General features: G+C 45.4%; 1 protein-coding gene across 3 annotated transcripts in view; it reads right to left on the reverse strand.

Annotated features, from left to right (window-relative positions):
- LOC146835037 (cytochrome P450 4B1-like) overlaps window positions 1–20091 on the reverse strand; it is a 276047-nt gene that overhangs the window by 83043 nt on the left and 172913 nt on the right. The window lies entirely within an intron of this gene.

A 20091-nucleotide genomic window follows, 5' to 3' on the forward strand; every position in this document is an offset into this window, starting at 1 on the left:
AAGCGTGTAACATGTGGGTTCCCGGGTGATTTTTAGGTCTCGCCTGGCTATCGACTTATGTAGGGGCTTCAGAAAATGCTCCCAAAGGCTTCCCAGGCGGATCGGGTGGCGGTTACGCGCACAACCACGCGCATTCCATTTGCCACCAGCTACTTCCTGCGCGTGCACCGCCTCACGCATTCAGAAAGATTTAATAAGGGGCACAAGACCTTAGGAATGCGGTTTATGGCCAGTGCATGTGAGGCATTCAAGCACGAAGCTGGCATCTGGCATCTGGCATCGGACTTGAAAGCAGCAAACTGTTTTCACCAGCGCGCGCTCGCTCGGCCTCACTTCCTGCATCCCCTCTTACAACAATTAACTTTCGTTATAACTCACACCCCATATGCTCGTTCCCTCCCACCCTTCCTTTGATGTCCGCTTTTCTTGTTGTTTACAAACCACGCCACACACTGCTGCACGCCACACACTGCTGCACGCCACACACTGCTGCACGCTGTACACTGCTGCACGCCGCACACTGCCGCACGCCACACACTGCTGCGCACACTGCTGCATTGCACACTTCTGCATTACACACTGCTGCACGCTGCACACTGCTGCACGCCGCACACTGCTGCACGCCTCACACTGCTACACGAAACACTGCTGCACGCCACACACTGCTGCACGCCACACACTGCTGCACGCCTCACACTGCTGCACGCCTCACACTGCTGCATGCTGCACACTGCTGCATGCCGCACACTGCTGCACGCCGCACACTGCTGCACACCACACACTGCTAAACGCCACATACTGCTGCACGCCACACACTGCTGCACACAGCACACTGCTGCACACTGCTGCACGCCACACACTGCTGCACGCCACACACTGCTGCACGCCACACACTGCTACACGCCACACACTGCTACACGCCACACACTGCTACCCGCCGCACAATGCTACACGAAACACTGCTGCACGCCACACACTGCTGCACGGCACACACTGCTGCACGCCGCACACTGCTGCATGCCACACACTGCTGCACACTGCTGCATTACTCACTGCTGCATGCTGCATGACACTGCTGCACGCAGCACACTGCTGCATGCCGCTGCACACCACACACTGCTGCACGCCACACACTGCTGCACGTCACACAGTGCTGCACGCTACACACTGCTGCACGCCGTACACTGCTGCACGCCGCACACTGCTGCACACCACACACTGCTGCACACTGCTGTATTACTCACTGCTGCATGCTGCACGACACTGCTGCACGCCGCACACAGCTGCATGCCACTGCACACCACACACTGCTGCACGCCACACACTGCTGCACGCCACACACTGCTGCACGCCACACACTGCGGCACGCCACACACTGCTGCATGCCTCACACTGCTGCACGCCTCACACTGCTGCATGCCTCACACTGCTCCACGCTGCACACTGCTACACGCCACACACTGCTGCATGCCACACACTGCTGCATGTCGTTGCACGCCACACACTGCTGCACGCCACACACTGCTGCACGCCACACACTGCAGCACGCCGCACACTGCTGCACATCACACACTGCTGCACGCCACACACTGCTGCACGCCGCACACTGCTGCACACCGCGCACTGCTGCACGCCGCACACTGCTGCATGCCACACACTGCTGCACGCCACACACTGCTGCACGCCGCACACTGCTGCACGCCACACACTGCTACACACCACACACTGCTGCAAGCCACACACTGCTGCACGCCACACACTGTTGCATGCCGCTGCACACCACACACTGCTGCACGCCACACACTGCTGCACGCCGCACACTGCAGCACGCCGCACACTGCTGCACGCCACACACTGCTGCACGCCACACACTGCAGCATGCAGCACACTGCTGCACGCCGCACACTGCTGCACACCACATACTGCTGCACACTGCTGCATTACTCACTGTTGCATGCTGCACGACACTGCTGCACGCAGCACACTGCTGCACACCGCACACTGCTGCACGCCACACACTGCTGCACGCCTCACACTGCTGCACGCCTCACACTGCTGCACGCCTCACACTGCTGCATGCCACACACTGCTGCACGCCACACACTGCTACACACCACACACTGCTGCACGCCACACACTGCTGCACGCCACACACTGCTGCATGCCGCTGCATGCCACAGACTGCTGCACACCGCACACTGCTGCATGCCGCACACTGCTACACGAAACACTGCTGCACGCCACACACTGCTGCACGCCACACACTGCTGCACGCCACACACTGCTGCACGCTACACACTGCTGCACGCCACACACTGCTGCACGCCACACACTGCTACACGCCACACACTGCTACACGCCGCACAATGCTACACGAAACACTGCTGCACGCCACACACTGCTGCACAGCACACACTGCTGCGCGCCGCACACTGCTGCATGCCACACACTGCTGCACACTGCTGCATTACTCACTGCTGCACGCTGCACGACACTGCTGCACGCAGCACATTGCTGCATGCCGCTGCACACCACACACTGCTGCACGCCACACACTGCTGCACGCCATACACTGCTGCACGCCGCACACTGCTGTACGCCACACACTGCTGCACACTGCTGCATTACTCACTGCTGCATGCTGCACGACACTGCCGCACTCCGCACACTGCTGCGTGCCGCTGCACACCACACACTGCTGCACGCCACACACTGCTGCATGGCACACACTGCTGCACGCCACACACTGCTGCATTACTCACTGCTGCATGCTGCACGACACTGCTGCACGCAGCACACTGCTGCACGCCGCACACTGCTGCACGCCACACACTGCTGCACGCCGCACACTGCTGCACGCCGCTGCACGCCACACAGTGCTGCATGCCTCACACTGCTACACGAAACACTGCTGCACACCACACACTGCTGCACGCCGCACACTGCTGCACGCCACACACTGCTGCACGCCGCACACTGCCGCACACTGCTGCATGCCGCACACTGATGCACGCCTCACACTGCAGCATGCCTCACACTGCTGCATGCCACACACTGCTGCATGCCGCACACTGCTGCACACCGCACACCGCACACTGCTGCACGCCGCACACTGCTTTTATGCGAGTTTATGCTACTGACATTGTAAATGACAATGCCTTTTATTTGTTTTAAAACCAAAACCTAAATAAAAGGCATTGTTATTTTACAATGCCAATAGCTCAAACTCTTATAAATGCGAGACCTATTGCATTGCAAATGCTTGTTATAGCAAAGTTTGCTGTCATGCGGCTAATACTAAAGCTTGGTCAGAAAAGCTACATTCCATTTCTGGTCCTGACGATTAAGCCCAGCAGGCAGCTTTTAGGGTAGCACACATTCCCTTTGCCACTGAGCTCCATTATTAACTCAGGGATCTCCAACCAATAATGTGATATCGATGGACATGTCCATAACAAATGTAAAAGGCCAGCATTATCTCCATTACATCTTATGTATGGGTCAGCGGGGAAAGTTTGGTGCAAAGGTCCTGGAGTTATGCACGTGCAGTGTAAAATATGAAATTGAATCATTTTAAAACTGATGTTTCTTGATATTATCTTTGGATGCCCTACAGCTGAGTCTCATGCAGTCTTAGATAGATTCTCTCCCTTTTCGTGCCCCCAGATTTTAGCAACGTTTCCAGTGTGACTTTGATCATCATGTTCAATAAAACTGTGTAAATCTTCGGGTATTATCATTTTACCGCTATGTAAATTTAGAAGGATAACTAGCGCTTTCTATGTCTTTGGTCCCTTCTGTTTTTTCAGCCTCAGATCTTCATCAAGAACTTAGTCAATGAAGTGTGGACCAAAAACTTCCCCACTGGGATTGCATTTGTCTTTTATTGGTATGTGAGTGTGTGTAGTGTGTCCCCTTCAACTTAGGCTCCCAGTGGTGCAATGCCCGCGCCTATCCATGTTAGTATGTTGGTCCTTTGAGCAACCTCTCTAAAATCTGAGATACATGACATCAGTAGATTGGGGGCACACACCGCTCCAGGGTTAGGGTGGCATCGGGGTGCAACTCCAGCAAAATCTGATCGTGATAAATGCATTGATGTAGGAATCTGAGTAGTCCTGAACGCTAATAAAAAGATACATAACCGATGTCATCATTGTAAAAGGAAAGCCCACATAGCATAAGCCTAAACTACACTCCTAAAATACTAGAAGGCCATCAATGCCCTAATACCAGAGGCTCATTATTCAAAAGAAAATGTCTCTTCTGAATCCTCGAGACACTCCTGAATTTATAAGTAGATAGAAGGGTTAGAACTTGTAGCCCAGACCACCTCACCTGGTCATCAGTCATTCAGTAATCTCTCACTCTGCAGCAAATCAATCAAAGCCTCCCATTCAAAAACCCACCAGTGAAAGGGTGAAATTTATATATTTTTAAAAAAAAATATTGCATAAATTATACCAATTGAACAAAATTGACATGGCTGGTTCAAGAAGAACATGTCTCATGGCCGGAATTTTACTGCTCCCATGAAACCATTTTTGCTCAAACCAGTATCCTGTAATCAAAAATTATGAGAAATTGCGCAGTCACATTGCAGAGAGTGATGGCGCGTGGAGGCGGTCGGCATAGCTTCTGATGCAGCCTGCACACCGCGCTTTCTGCTGGTGGAGGTTCGCTGGTCCTGGTTCTGATCGAGCCGGAGAGAGGGGCCGGTCAACGATGAGCGTTGATTACAGAGAGGAGCATGTGTGAGGGGGGTCCGGGCATCGCTATCAGACTTGTGCTGACAGTATTTCGCCTATACTCCGCCCTCTTCTCTTCCTGTCAGCTGGTCCACTTTTGGTTTGGCTGAGGGGAAACATGTTGGCCTGTGGCAAATGAAAATGGCCAGATACATGCCTGTTTTTTAATTGAGGACGCTCATAACATTGAATAAAGGTGGTGTTGTATGTGAGTGATACCTCATTTTTAATTCATTGAGAACTGTGTTCTCTTTGCACGGTTGGGGATGATTGAACACTGAGTGAGTCATGGAGCCTCAGTGTTGTTGATCACACACTTTCTATGTTGTTTTGATCTTCCGCACCTGTGGAATTGTAACACACACCTCTTTTACTTTCTTTTTCTCCTTTTTTAAGGTTAAGAAAGCAACCAATGATGATAACGTGGGCACTCTGGCGAGTACCACCCAGTAGCCCTGTGGGTTTTCGCACGTGAGGTGCATTCATACCGCTCTCACATTTTTTCATCTTTATCTGTTGAATTTGATATACACACTAATGTAAAAGATTTCTTATCACTGTGGAATTTATGTGGGATGTGGTTATTGACAAACTCTCTTTTTAAATTGGAGCAGCAAGGACTAATCAGTTCATGGATGTCTGAACGGAACGGTAATGGGAAAGGTTTTCTTAAAAGATATAGTAACCCCCAGGAGTCTAAAAAAGTTGTGGACTGTCTGCTCTTGGAGGTCAGACCTAGCTGTGTTTATAATTGATGGAGTGAGGGGCGGTCTGTTCTCCTTATCTACCTTGTGCTCCTATTCTTGGTATGTTGGCTGAGGGAAACCTTAGTATGCTACTCTTTTTGCCTGCCTTTTGTCGCATGCGTGCGCCTTTAGTACTTGCACACGTTCTTCACAGATGTATTTTGCTGAGGTATTTTTCTTCTCCTTTTATGGTCATGTGTGAGCTTATATTGTAGTGTTTACCGATCATACCTACCCGCATTTACTCGTATTCATTTTTACTCATTGCTCCGTTTGTTGCCCCCATTGTTCCCTTGGTGAAATCCTTGGGCTACGGTGGTGGGAGGCGTTGTGACTGTAGAGCTACCAACAGGGCACAAGTCCTAAAAGAAAAGTGGGGGGACTAACCAAGTTAGGTAGTATGCAAGTGAAAGCATGACGCGTGCCATCACAGGAAGTGACATAAGAAGTGACATCAGATATTAATACCTCACACATAAGTTTATCAGGTATAGCATGAGTACATCTAAGCGCATTATGACTTTTAACAAACGGGATTTTCCATTGGGGTTGTGCTTAAAAAGTGGCGAAATTGTGACACAAAATCTGGGTCTCAACTAATACACTTTCTTTTTTAAACCCTGCCACAAAGATATTGGCAACAAGGAGAAGCATAGAAGTAGATCTGTTCTGCTTATTTGACTGCAAAGTCTGCATTTTAAAATATGTGATTGGGTTAAGGAATCTGCTGCACAGGTGCCCAGTAACTCTCAAGGAATAGTAGTAATGGTAATATAACTCTGGAGCTTAACGCATTTGTGGGAGAGATCTGTGTTTTGTGAATTCCCAGATCAAAGTAGCATAGAAGGTTAATGTGTCTCCTGCTAAGCACATCATGTAACATGCAGATGACAGATATTTATATTATGTAGATAGGTAAGTGGTTTACTGCTTTTAGCACAGAGATCCTTTTGTTATCTGCATTTCATAAATTGTAATCCTTCTTATATAGCACAGTGAGATATGGACATGAGACACCTACACCTTGTAACGCTGTCTCATGACACTCATCTTGTACATTGATTTACACACTTACATGGTTTAATGTCAATGTATTACATGTATGTTTTGTAAAGAGCTCTGACACCCTGCATTGGGATGCTCAGCGTTATAAAAGAAATACAACAGTGCTATTGAAATTGTTATTTGTGTAAATACTGGGACAGACCAACACATCTGACATGCTTACAGTGCATGCACTTATAAACAGGGACTCAACAAAGTCAAAAGCATGCCTCTCTTAAGTAACTTTGAAGAGATAACAAGCTGTGTGCCTTTGTTTCCCCTTCATTGAATTTACTTTTAAGTGTGAGGTTCCTCCAATCAGCATATTCAAACAAAAGGAGGCCTGAACGCCCCTTAATTGTGGCATTTATCTTCGGCCGAGCTGGAGTGGGAAAAAAATCCTTTTCACTGCCTGGCCTGCACGTTGCTGCTGGGAATGGTAAGCAGATAACGTACATGGGCTGCTGAAAGTGTGTGAAAATTACAGCGGGACAATTTCAACATACTTCAGTGGGGCTCAACTTCTTGTCAGGGTGGAGAGCATCCATCCCATGAGTGGACGCCGTGCACCTATGTGTACCCCTGACTTGTGCCCAGGCTACCAGCCATTTGTTGCCATTACTGGTTTACTACCGGTTCATGGTGTGAGCCACGCAATATCGTCCTGTATGGTGGGCAATGCATTAAACCACTGTGAGTGACCTTCTGTGTGAGCGGACGTGGTGACCAGTAGCAATCAGTAGAAAACGGTGTGAGACTAGTGTGGCAAGCTTGGCATCGTGATAGTAACAGTAGTTCTGTGGGATCTGCAGACACTGTAATAGCAGGGGTAATTGAACACAAGGCATCTGGAGCACATTCAACAGCAGCTGCTGCACCGGTCAAAGGCACGTCCATCGATCGAATGTTGGAGAGGTCCTCCATGGGTCAATTGGTGTTATTAGTAATGAAATTGCCTTGACCGAACAGATTGTCTTTGGGTCTTGGTCTTAGTCTTGGTCCTGCTCTTGCCACTTTCTTTGCTAACAGTCCTTTTGACTTGGCAACTCTTCCTGCGCACCTGAACCTTGCCACCGGCCGCTTACTGCCACCAGTAAGGTTAGCCCTGGTTCTTTAGTGACCGAAAGAAAAACGATGGGGGCAAAGGCCTCTCGCTGTGAGGAATCCAGCCAATTAAATCAAGGGGGATTTGTCTGAATACTAACTCCCTCTGGACTATCACTAAAACTTTATTGGATGATTGTTGTAAAACATGTGTGGCTGCTCGTCAAGAGCATCTATCCCCGCTTGTGGATTGGCTCAAGGAGATCGAAAACCAGCTTGAGTTTTTCCCGCTTTTTCATAGTACAGCTGTCTCCAGGAAACCTTTGGCTAGTCCCAATGCAGGACCATCTCTGGATTCAGGAGGCATTTCTTTTTTTAAATTTTTTATTGAGCCTAACATGTTTTACTCTTAACATATTACAATATCCAACTTTTCATTCTGAAATCTACCATCAACATAAATGCTAAACAGCAGGTCAGCGCCCCAGCTTTCTGGCATTCCTCCCCTTGCAATTATGTAATGCTTTCTCCATGTAATACATATTTGTAATTTTGAAAAACCATTGTTGTACCGTAGATGGTTCACAGTCTTCCTAGGCAGTCGCTATCAAGAGACGCGCCCCTAGAGATAAATATAAGACAAATTGAGAGATGAATCGACCCCAGTGAGCACCAATAACTGGCTTATGTGTACCTCTCTTTCAAAAATCTTACTCCAACAGATTTCAATGCCCTCTATTAATGGGACTAGCTTTTCACAGTCGTAAAACATATGACCTAAATTAGCAGTCGCTTCCCCACACCGTGGACACTTATCGTCTAATCTTCTGTCCCAACTTAACAGTTTGGCAGGTGTGTAATACAAATTAAAAATTGTTTTATAATGCTGAGATTCCACGCTTGCCGTCAATCAAACTTTCAACCCCATCTCTACTGAGGTCCAGATATCCCGACAAGGAGTACCCAATTTGACGGCCCACTTAGAGTCTTGATAATCCAAATCATCCACCGCCAAGCTTCTCAGTAGCACGTAATTCTGCCCAATCTTTGTACCCTGCCTGAGCATCATACCCAAAAGGGCAATTTTATAAAGTGAGAGCTGACCAATTGGAAACTTTTGCAAAACATCCCCTATCTGTAGAAAAAAGGAGCTCCTTTCTAGACCAAAATCCTGTTGCAGTCCCGAAAAAGAACACAACTGGTTCTGGTAATACAGTTCACCCAACCTCATAAACCCTGCCATGTCCCACCTTCCGTCATGAAAAACTCCTGGAAATAAAGGGGAGTGCCATAATGGGATATACCAATTATATTTAACAACTCCAATCCATCTTCTGACGCCACCCCGGATCTTCATTGCAGCTCCTACTACCTTAAACTTAACCTTTTTGTAATAGCTAGGGTAATATGTGCATCCCGCAGCTTCAGCACCAAAAACGAGCTGGTAAATACAAGGGGGATCTTGTGTTAGTAATCCCGATGTCTGAGTGCGACCTTTGCCTGTAAATAAAACTCCCATATGCTGCAGAAATCATTTGTTTTGTTTTTGTTTAAGTCCGGGGCCTTTAGCTAATTTGCTTAGAATTACAGGATGTTGAGCCGATGCCGATACTCGAACATGGCTGCCCATGCAATTTTACCGGGTTTGGTCTTTTGAACTGAATTGAGCCCCCCAATCATGGAATACATCAGCGCTTCCCCCTGTAGTTGCTTCCTCATCGTTGTTGCTTGCGGTCTTCTCTATTCATTACTATTTGTGTCCCCTCATGCACCCCGTTAGTCAAAGAGGCTTCTAAATACTAGTCCAAGAGGCGCAGTATTTATTCAATTTCCATAGCAGCTGGAGAGGGGGGCAGCTTTAATCAGATGAGGATCTGTGTTCAAGCTCCTGACGACCACCCGACAAGAAGAGTAGACTAGTTTTAGGTGACTCCTTATCAGGAGGAAATGGTTCAGACTGCATTACCTTGTATTTCCCGCCGAGCCAGACAATTACCAAATAAGCCCTTCACCAATATATGGGCAGGGATCACATAGAGGCAGTGTGTTATTTCAGAAGTATAAGGGGAAGGCTAGCCGAACAAAGGGAGCCCCTAGAAGAATGTGAGCATGTTTCTTACACAATTAAGTTCACAGGCAGATAATCGCCCAAAAAGCAATCAAATTCCCCCTGTCTACCTATATTGACGATAATGTTAGCACCCTACAGCATGGTTGCAATAGTGCTAAATCCACAATCCGAAGGGTGTAGTCAAAAGCATCCATTATGATCAGAACGGCTATTACGTATATGCACCTTATATTTTGCTATTCACATTACTTCCTGAGGATAAAAGAAAAGTACATTTTCTCTTTTTGGTTGCACATTGGCACTTGTGTGGCTCTTGAGATCAAGAAACAAAGACAATAGGTCTCACCTATGTGACACAGCCAGCATTGACTGCCTCATAGGGCCTTTTTTAGGTCTCGCATAAGGCAGCGCATGCGCTGCCTCTACGAGGCATCAAGTAATTAGTATGTTAGGTGAAACTCTGTGTTATTTCTGTTGCTGCTTGCCATTAGTTAAAGTTTGTCATTGATTTTGTTAGATGTTTTTTTATTGGCTGTTGATGCGATGCTGACTTCCGTTTAGTCCGAAAGCAGCAGCCCCTAACTACTGTTTTCGTCCACGGGAATGATAATGATATGCAGGCTGTACATCCAATCGCACTATTTCCGTATGCATATCCCCTCTCTCTCTCCCAGCTACGGGTGACGAGGCAGAAAAGTAAACACTGATGTCCTCCTCGTGAGACAGATCGCTTCTTTGTTCGGTGTGTAGCAGTAACGATTTCTGTAAGTCAAGCACCGTATTTTACAAGCAGAGCAGCAGAACGTAAAGCACGTATTAGCACAGAAAGAAGGCTCAGACTCTTTTTAAGCACCGGGCACCAGGGGCGGGCTATAAAGGAACTGCCTCGGGCTCTAAGCTGCTTCAAAAACTCACGGGTGTGCAGGCACATTTTCCAGTCCCACACAGTGCTCGCACGATGCCGGTTTCAACCATGGCGGCCGCATTTTTTCATGGCTAGAAGGCTGGGAAGGATGTGCGTCCCTTAATCCTTCTGCGTGTGTGTGCAAGCTGGAGAGGAATCGTACTGCCTCATTCAGTCAGTCTGTGTTGAAAAGGTGTCTTTAAACATTAGCAGCCTCGTCTCACCATGGGTGCCATCTTCTGCAGCGGTCTGGGATCAGCTGACTGCATTGATTGCTTTACAACTGAGACCCGCTGTGGCTGCATGAGAGATGGTACCAATAACCATTTCATATGGCCATCCTGCTAGTACCACTGAGTGTTGAGCCAGCCAAATGAATCCAGGGGTGGTGCCTACCCTGTGTTGCTGTATTTCAGCAATTGGCGCCACACCACCCATCCCGTTAGTGCCACTGACACCTTTTGGCAGCCACGGGCGGCATTATCTGCAGAGGATCACAGTGGACGCTGACTGTTCTCTGTTCCTTCTTCATTTCCGTTTATGTCCATACTCTATTATTTATGACCCGGGTCCCTCAGTCCTGCCTATGCATTTTGGGAGTTGTCGGTTTAGCATATTAGCCTCTCAGCCTTTTACGGGTCTAAGGCGTGTGACATCAAGTGGTTATGTTGAGTGAGTGAGAAAAATTCCTGTGTAATTAAGCTTTTAATAGCGGATAATTATGTTGATGTTTTTGGGTGGTGTTTTACTGGTTTGGGGTTGATGCCTAGTCCAAGACCGCGCGTGTACGGCGGGCAGGATCAGGCAGGTTGCATTTCCAATGCTTGTTTATATCCTCTGGCCACGCAGGGCCAGAGGGTGATGCATTGTTTGCAGGCCCTTCTGGGATAAACCCTGGGTTCCGCTCTCGCGGGACTCCGGTCATTACAAACTGTACTTGTTTATGCTGCTACAGGCATTATCAGACAAGCTGCCGCGTTGCTGCTGCAGGTCTGAAAGTGCTGCAAAGCTGCCGTAAATTGGTGCCAGAAAGCGGTGAATGTTTAACATCTAACGTATAAATGCTTTAAATGGGCCGCTTGGTTCGTTTGTTAGAAGCAGTGCTCGTATGGATTGATTCTACGTGCAAATCTTCGGAGTAATCCCGTTTAGCACCACATTTATCGAACTCGACTTAAACCTTGAAACGCAAGCAATTTTGGATGCCTTGATGCACCTTGATAATCCAATTAGTCCTAACTCTGGACCACGTCACCCCTCCTGAGATGCTACTGCTTCCAGGCTGCATTTTATGCGAATTTGAATAATTCTTTAGTCTTCACTCGTGATTAGATCTCCTACGTACCCAAGTTTTCTCATCGACCTGTTACTTCCCTGTCATTAAGAAATCATCCCCGTTCTTTCTGTGAAACAGAGGTATATTTTTTTAAAAACCTTCGTAGCCATAGTCCTGATGATGACCTCAACGAAAGGAGGTTGAAACGCCGTCGACCTGCCAACGCTAATTGCGGCTTTTCAAAGGGCCAATCAAGACCGGATTAATATTGTTATAAGTGCAAATTTCTATGTGACTTCTGTTCGACCCTTTTGATTGGATTCAATTGTTCTCTCGCCGTTCCGCGTTGTCATTTTAAACACTTATGTCACTGCGCCGTTCACTTTTTCACTTCACTACCAGTGCACATATGATTGTTATGGTTACTGTAAATTGGACATACCTACTGTGCCTCTAATTACAAATAACAATTTTCATATTTCTTTGGTCTCCCTTGTCCCCTTTTTGTTGTTTTTGATTAATTCTCATGTTTAATAGTCCCTTTTCATGATGTTCTAGTTGAGACATTGTTTTTTGATATCATATCTACCCGGTCTCAACTGGGTTAACGGGTTTGCTCCTGTTTTTTTCTTTCACTCACCGGTACTGAGTACCGGCACTTCTAAATTTTCGGCGCTTGAGTACCGGAACTTCTCTTTGTCCAAAGAGAGTACCGGTACTCATGGGCCAAGTTAAGTGATATTGGCATTTACAAATAAGAAGAGCAATACAGCTGACAACGAGTGGGTCCGTTTTCCTGAAGCACATTGAGGGCTAATCTCCCCTTTCAATGTGCTAATAGAGCTGTGGCCGGCCCGTAGGCATTCATTCAGAGTTGGGAGGGGCCAGACTCGCACCGTAATGCCTGAGGCAGTGTCCACCTGGTAGTGATGACCATGAGATAATCTGCGAAGTGACACCTCTGTCTCGAGAGCCGTGTTTGTTGTGCCTTTTAAAGACACGCAGCACCTGCTCTCAGACTCACGCTGTGTGGGACACAAACTTCAGGGATCCCCCACGACAGGGGCTAAAAAGGCAGGAAGTGTCGTGGTCAGGAGGTGACAGTCCAAACACCGGCCTCAGTAAGGTTGCATTTCCAGGTAAAATTTTTGGAACTTTGATCTAAGACAAACTTGAGAAATGTGTACTAACAGATGTCTGTGTTAAAAAAAAATGACATACAAAAAAATGCCGTTGTGTGCTTCCCAGGAGGGTATTCGAAAATGAATGTCCATTAAGACAAAACATGGACTTGGAATATAATTCCTAGGTGAAAGCACAGCGAGCTCTGTTTGCTGTTTATTAAACAGCAGTGTATTAAAGCCATAATTCTCAGGTATAATGCAATACCTGTAAATTGCAGAAGTGACTTATGTGTAAAAGAAGAGTTAACCAGAATTTCAAGAAAAATCTGCTTTTTTATCAACTTGTAAAACTGGGCCACAAACACTGCACAAATGGTGAACTTGAGAAATGTCTAGATTTGGCAGTTAATGCATATTGTGTGGCTCTCTCTTGAAAAATGGGGTCCAGGGCGAACCAGCCGAGCTGCTCGTAATGCCCCTTAACTGGGCAGTTTGTGTAGTCTGTGTGGGTCTGATTGTATTAGAGAAAACTACATGAACTGCCCGACAGATCCCTTCTCAGGGCTTACGCCTCTTGCTGCGTGGTCGGTGGAATTGAATTTCACAGAATTTCGTCAAACTTTACTTCCCTGTTATGAGGAATAAAAAAATACAAATTCACCCGGTGCTAGCGGCGGCATGTCAGGTTCAAGAATTATGGATTTCAAGAAAAGGAAAGTCCAAACATAATGGCCGATTTGTGACACAGTGAGGCAAGATACTCCCCAATAAAGTCTGAATTCACAATCGAGGCCTCTGTGCAGAGACTGGAGACAGCAAGCACAGATTCTATACGTGTGAAGTCCGCCTGGCCCTCCATGCATTAGTAGTATTGTGCATGGGCTCAGGTGAGCCTTGTGGGTGCAGTGACCAGAGCCTGCTGATCTCAGGTGCCGCTGCGCCTACCTCACCAAGGGGAGCACATTGGCATGTACATGTCCTAGGGAGCTCATATTTGTCAGTACCCCATCACTCTGGGATGTCATCTGTGGGATGGGGTTTGCAATTTACACTGCAACGCCTTCCTCTGCTGTATTAATGCGGAAAAGAGAAATCAAGGGTGCAGCAGAGCATTCCTTTCTGATTGGCTGATAAGATAGTTCAGTGGACTAATGCAACCACGGCAGAGATCTTTGTGTCACCTGAAAGTCTGATGTTCGAATTTCAACGGGTCCACTCTGCCTTTTACCCTACTGAGCTCAACAAAATGAGTAACATTGAGTTGGGTAACACCTGTTATCAGCTCCTAGAGTCCAGGCAAACCATAGTTTACTACAGAAGTGTCACAATTATTCTTAATGAAGGATGTTCTTTCATGTGTGCTTGTTACACAAGTAGTAACAACCAGGGTTTGGACTCCTAGTCAGCAAGGCTGAGCCACAAGTGGAACAATGAACAACAAAAATGCCAATGCTGATCTCTCTTTTATACCTTATTTTAAATGCATCACCAAGAGACAAAACAAAGTGACCAATAAAGTTTTTCCTTTTTCAATTACTGAATATATCAACGTTTATTTAAACAGCAAAAAATCAATTAATAACCAAATCATAAATCCTTAAACTCTATTCACATATCACATAGCTCCCTCATTTCATTAATACAAAATTCTTTCATACTCTCACTCACACATTGAGACACATTCCCTAATTCAATTCAATTCACATTCAATATTCAGACTTAAACACATATCATCTAACAGCCACACAACCAACCATTCATGCACACTCTCCTTACATACTGAAATTCTAATTTTACATGAATTTTAAAAGACAATACTTGAAGACAACAAGACCTAAGGTGAATGAATTTTGAAAGAATAATCAACAGTTCCAAATAATTCAAACAAAAACAAAACACTCAAAAGGTCAGAAAACCAGCAGGTCGACGTGTTTCGAACACCCCAATTTAATTATTGGTGTTCTCTTCAGGACCGACAAAGCTTGACTTATTGAATAGATCAGCCGATCTATTAGTCTGCACAATGGTAAGCGTGTTAATTTGTTTGCATACTTCCTCTTAAGGAGCCTAGACTCTGATTTACATCAAGGAGGGAGCCCGCTGTAAATTAGAAGCACGGTTCCACTAAGGGCTCCCTCCTTGATGTAAATCAGAGTCGAGGAGCAATGTCCAATCGAAGTACGCATTACGAGTGACTTTGAGTGAAGGATTTACGAAAATAATTTTTCAAGAAGCTTATTGTCGGCTGCTTAAGCTCAAGAGCAAGCTGGTGCTATGTTTAGTTGATGGTCTCTGGCTGCTTAAGAGGAAGTATGCAGAGTTTGCAAACAAATTAACACGCTTACCATTGTGCAGACTAATAGATCGGCTGATCTATTCAATATGTCAAGCTTTGTCGGTCCTGAAGAGAACACCAATAATTAAATTGGGGTGTTCGAAACGCGTCAACCTGCTGGTTTTCTGACCTTTTGAGTGTTTTGTTTTTGTTTGAATTATTTGGAACTGTTGATTAGTCTTCCAAAATTCATTCACCTTAGGTCTTGTTGTCTTCTAGTATTGTCTTTTAAAATTCATGTAAAATTAGAATTTCAGTATGTAAGGAGAGTGTGCATGAATGGTTGGTTGTGTGGCTGTTAGATGATATGTGGTTAAGTCTGAATATTGAATGTGAATTGAATTGAATTAGGGAACGTGTCTCAATGTGTGAGTGAGAGTATGAAATAATTTTGTATTAATGAAATGAGGGAGCTATGTGATATGTGAATAGAGTTTAAGGATTTATGATTTGGTTATTAATTGATTTTTTGCTGTTTAAATAAACGTCGATATATTCATTAATTGAAAAAGGAAAAACTTTATTGGTCACTTTGTTTTGTCTCTTGGTAATGCATTTAAAATAAGGTATAAAAGAGAGATCACATTGGCATTTTTGTTGTTCATTGTGTTACACAAGTAGGTATGTCCTCACAGGCAAAATGTTTGCCTGGGAAGGAGTGCATATGCTAATCCGGCCTTGCAACCTATTTTCTGAACTTCCAAATGTTCTTTGGCAATCTGTGCGTGGTCAAAACACACCTATACGCAGGGACACTGGAATTATGGGATAGGGTATGGCTACATTATGTGGCAGGGTTAAGTTAAATATGCACCTAGATACAGCATACTATTAGGCATAATTAACACATTTTGAGATAGTATTACTTTATTATTTTGTCATATTTACACTTCTTAACAGTCTGGGCATTGGTTTCACCTCATTAGGACCAGTTTAACACCCAAATATAGCAATGAGCAACAGAAAGGTGGCCAGTCAACCTTTGCAAAGGGCCTTTCACTGCGCTGCAACACATGTTGATGCAATTTTAGTAACTTTTAACCGTTTTGAGCAAGAAACATCCTTTTAGTTAAAATCTCCAGATTATGCAGCAGAGTATGAATTATGTGGCACATGAGTCAAATCTACAATTATGCGTAAAACGCCACAGCTGCACAATCACATAATACCAGTGGACCTGCTTATAAGGAGAAGGATTTTGTGAGTCGGGACCAATGTTTCTTTATGTGTAAAAAACAAAGGCTGCCTTGTTGTTTGTCATCTTGTGACCTGAAATCATTGAGGGTGATATAGAACCATAGAACATCACTTTGAGACCAAGTTTGGTTTATAGTGTAGGCTTAAAATTCACAGTACAGGAGAGGGCAGAGGTCTTCATCTTCTCTAAAAGGCTAGCAACACAATTTGTACCTCTCCTTGCACATCCTCTCCATCAGTTCACTATCCTGTTCTCTGGGCACCCAGTACATGGGATTTTTAAAGCATTATATTAAAAACGACTGATTTCTCTGCTGATCATCTGATCCAAACCACCCATTGTCACTTCTTTTGTGTTACAGCATTACTACTACCTATTTTAATGGTCCTCAACTCACAGGCTTCAGAAGGATAAAAAGCTGAGTTCAACTTGCTGAGATTCGAACGTGTGAACTGTAGATCGCAGGACATATCAGAGACCAGTGCTGAACACATTTAGCCTTTTCGTTTATCATCAGGGATACAACATTATGTGGATATAATCTGCACACACATATGTCTGTTTTAGATTCCTCCTGAAAGCACCCGGAGTGCTACCGCGAACAGCATCCCCATGTGTTGTATTTACATTAACCTGATCTGTAGGCTCTGTCATGCTTTCCATGCTTTGTAGGACAACAAGTTTCAAGAAGCAACAAACCCTGTCCTATTCCTCCTCTGATGTGCCCCCGTAATTGAATATCCTGAAAATCTCCCATGAATCGGTCCCTACTGGACTTATGTTTGAAACTGAGGGACCGATTTATCATTGAATTGCATTTCTCTTGTGTCACGCTAGATGTTGCAAGGGCAACGCAATACTATAGTCAGATTTACCAAGCACCGGAAGGCCACCTTACGTGACCATGTGTTGCTTTGTAAAAGACAAGAGGGTTAACCATAGTTAAACCTTTCCAAAAAATGTTAAGGAAAATATCTTGTGCGAGTCATATGTGATCTAGGTGTTGCACCATGAGAAGCCCACTTTAATAATAAATGTACTGTTTTGTATGTATAAGGGAAATGGAATGATCAAAATATACCAGAAATGATTTTCTATCATTATGCACATCTGCACACCAATTAAATCTCAATCACATTAAATGTGTGCCCCTGGCTGGATCCCTTTGGACTGCCAATAGCCCCACACCTAACCCTGCCCCACTCCCCGCCCACTAACCAAGCCCCAAGTCCCGCCCCTAGCTACCATCTAAATTTGTTAAGTTCCTGCACTTGTTTTTTTCCATTTAAAACACTGGCTGAGGTGTTTATAATTCAGGGTTAAGTACTCTCACCAGTGCTTTAAATGGGCCGGTACTCACCAGTACGGAGTACCACCACTTTTTTTTTTCTCCCTTTGAGTACCGGAACTTTTCCTTGGCCAAGGAGAGTACTGGTACTCTTAGGGGAAAGTCAGACAGGGCAGGCTCCATGGCACTGGGGACTGTGCAGCTGCGCAGAAAGTTTTCTGCTCAACTGCTGCTGAAAAAGAGAAGGCAGAATGGAGGGAGGGGCAGTGTACACCTTTGAATGGAGCCGCTGCTGAGCATCCCGCAGCGGCTCATTTGCATCACTTAAGGGTTGTTTAGGGTTGTGAATGCCCTGCGGCCCTCTGTGAATGAAAGTGAAGGGTCCAATCAGAACCTGCCCAGTCAATCACACTGTAGGTGTGGGACTCTGAGCCTATCCGCTACCCCGCAATCTAATTTACTTAGAGCGTGACTCCAGAGATGAATGCACCTCTCAGCACCAGTCTACAGGGAGGTTTGGACGGAGTGTATTACACGCTACCCAGCATTGAGCATTGGATTGGGTAGTCGGGCAGATGGGATGGTGCCTAAGGGGCTCTCTGCTTTTCTTCACTGCTCCCTCCCTGTCCAGGCTAGCGCCCTGAAGCAATAGTTGGCTGGGAAAGGTAGAGAGTAAGTGAATTGGCCTCGCTGGGGGCCTGTTGTTAGCACATTCGCTCCAGTGTCTTTCAGGCCTTGGTGGGGGGTTTATGTTTACATAGCTGTGAGACATCTTTCCCACATAGGAAAATAGAGAGGATGTAATGTTAGGGTCAGTGCTGCTGAATAAGGAACTAAGGAAATAGGTTTGAGTTTCAGCTCAACATCCTGTGATTCTGGGCAAATGACTTAATTGTCCAATTTCTAAAACAAAAATTAATTTGATTGTCTGTAATGTAACTGGTGCTCATGTAATCTCTGCCCTTGTGCCTAGTTCACCTTACATAATTAAAAGTACAATAAAAAAAGAATCTTCTGTTTGCTCATGCTTTCAGAGTCTGCAAAGGCTGCAACATAATAATGAGAGCGGATTATTTATACAATGATACAAAAGTTTGTATTTCTTCAACATGGCTTTTCTTCCTTTTTTTTAGTTTCAACTAACAGTCACGGGTCATTAAAGCAGCTATACACCACATTTTAAACTGCTTTCACCTTATGTTTACTGTGTAAACTTTAAAGTGTATATCGATCAGAGGAGAAAGTACCAGCTTTAGGTGATTTTCTTCATTTTTATACCGGCAAGGACATTAGAATACTGGTAATGCCGGTAAAAAAAACGGCAGGTGTAAAACATAGCCAGATCAGGAGTTGCGGCCACTCTAGTTCACCTCGCCTGTCTGGCCAAAATGTAGTGCTGCTAGTTCTCACTGATATTTCTGGATCTATGAGCTTTAAAATACATACTTTATCGAAAATGTGTCTAAAAATGAGTCCAATGAGATTTGCTGTTTCAGGAACAGGCATGATCCAGGAATGTGGGCAACTTTTTTGTTGGTGCCCAGGCTGAATTGTGATCCCAATCCGACGCTGCTGCTACCATATATTGGGGGTTTATCATTCAGCTGGGCAGTCCATTGTAGGGCAGGCTGACAGTCCATCAGCATGCACACTACTGTCCCTACCCGTCCCAGCCCACCTGTGTCCATATGACAAGTTTCACATACTCATCCGAATTGCAGTATTAGTCTGGTTAATTGGGGTGCATGCTCCAATTGTTCCATTGACTTTTCAAGGGGCAGAGTGCACTAAAGCAAGAAAACTGGGAATCCACTACATATTTCTCTAACAGAACTTTGGGATGGAGTTATTTAGACAGACTTGAGATTTCGAGGAAAAAGTGATTCTACAGCTGTGGGTTTAATCCTTAGTAGTATAAAAAAAATTGAAAATAACAAAAGGCCCCCTTCGGGCAGCGAGTACTCTACAAACATCATGATAACCACCAACCAACAATTAATTAAATTCCTCTGCCCTTAAGTACAGGGTTGAATGTCGTGAGTTTAGTTGCCCATTAAAAAATGAACTCCATCATCAGTTTTATAATCTGCAACCTCATCTCATGTTTGCATGCCTTTTATTGTGTGCATGAATATTGCTTTTCTGACTTTTGAGAGATTATTCTGGACAAGGGGTGTCCACCATAGGTTCAGATGGGCCAGTTCAAGTTCAGGTTTTCTGGCTATTAACATGAGGTAAATGTACATTCTAATTATCTGAATCAAATTGCGTGTGAGTGGTCGTGAATGTGTGTGAGTTTTTTTATGTGATGGG

Source organism: Triturus cristatus, chromosome 4_2, assembly GCF_964204655.1.
Source record: "Triturus cristatus chromosome 4_2, aTriCri1.1, whole genome shotgun sequence".
Lineage (NCBI taxonomy): Eukaryota > Metazoa > Chordata > Amphibia > Caudata > Salamandridae > Triturus > Triturus cristatus.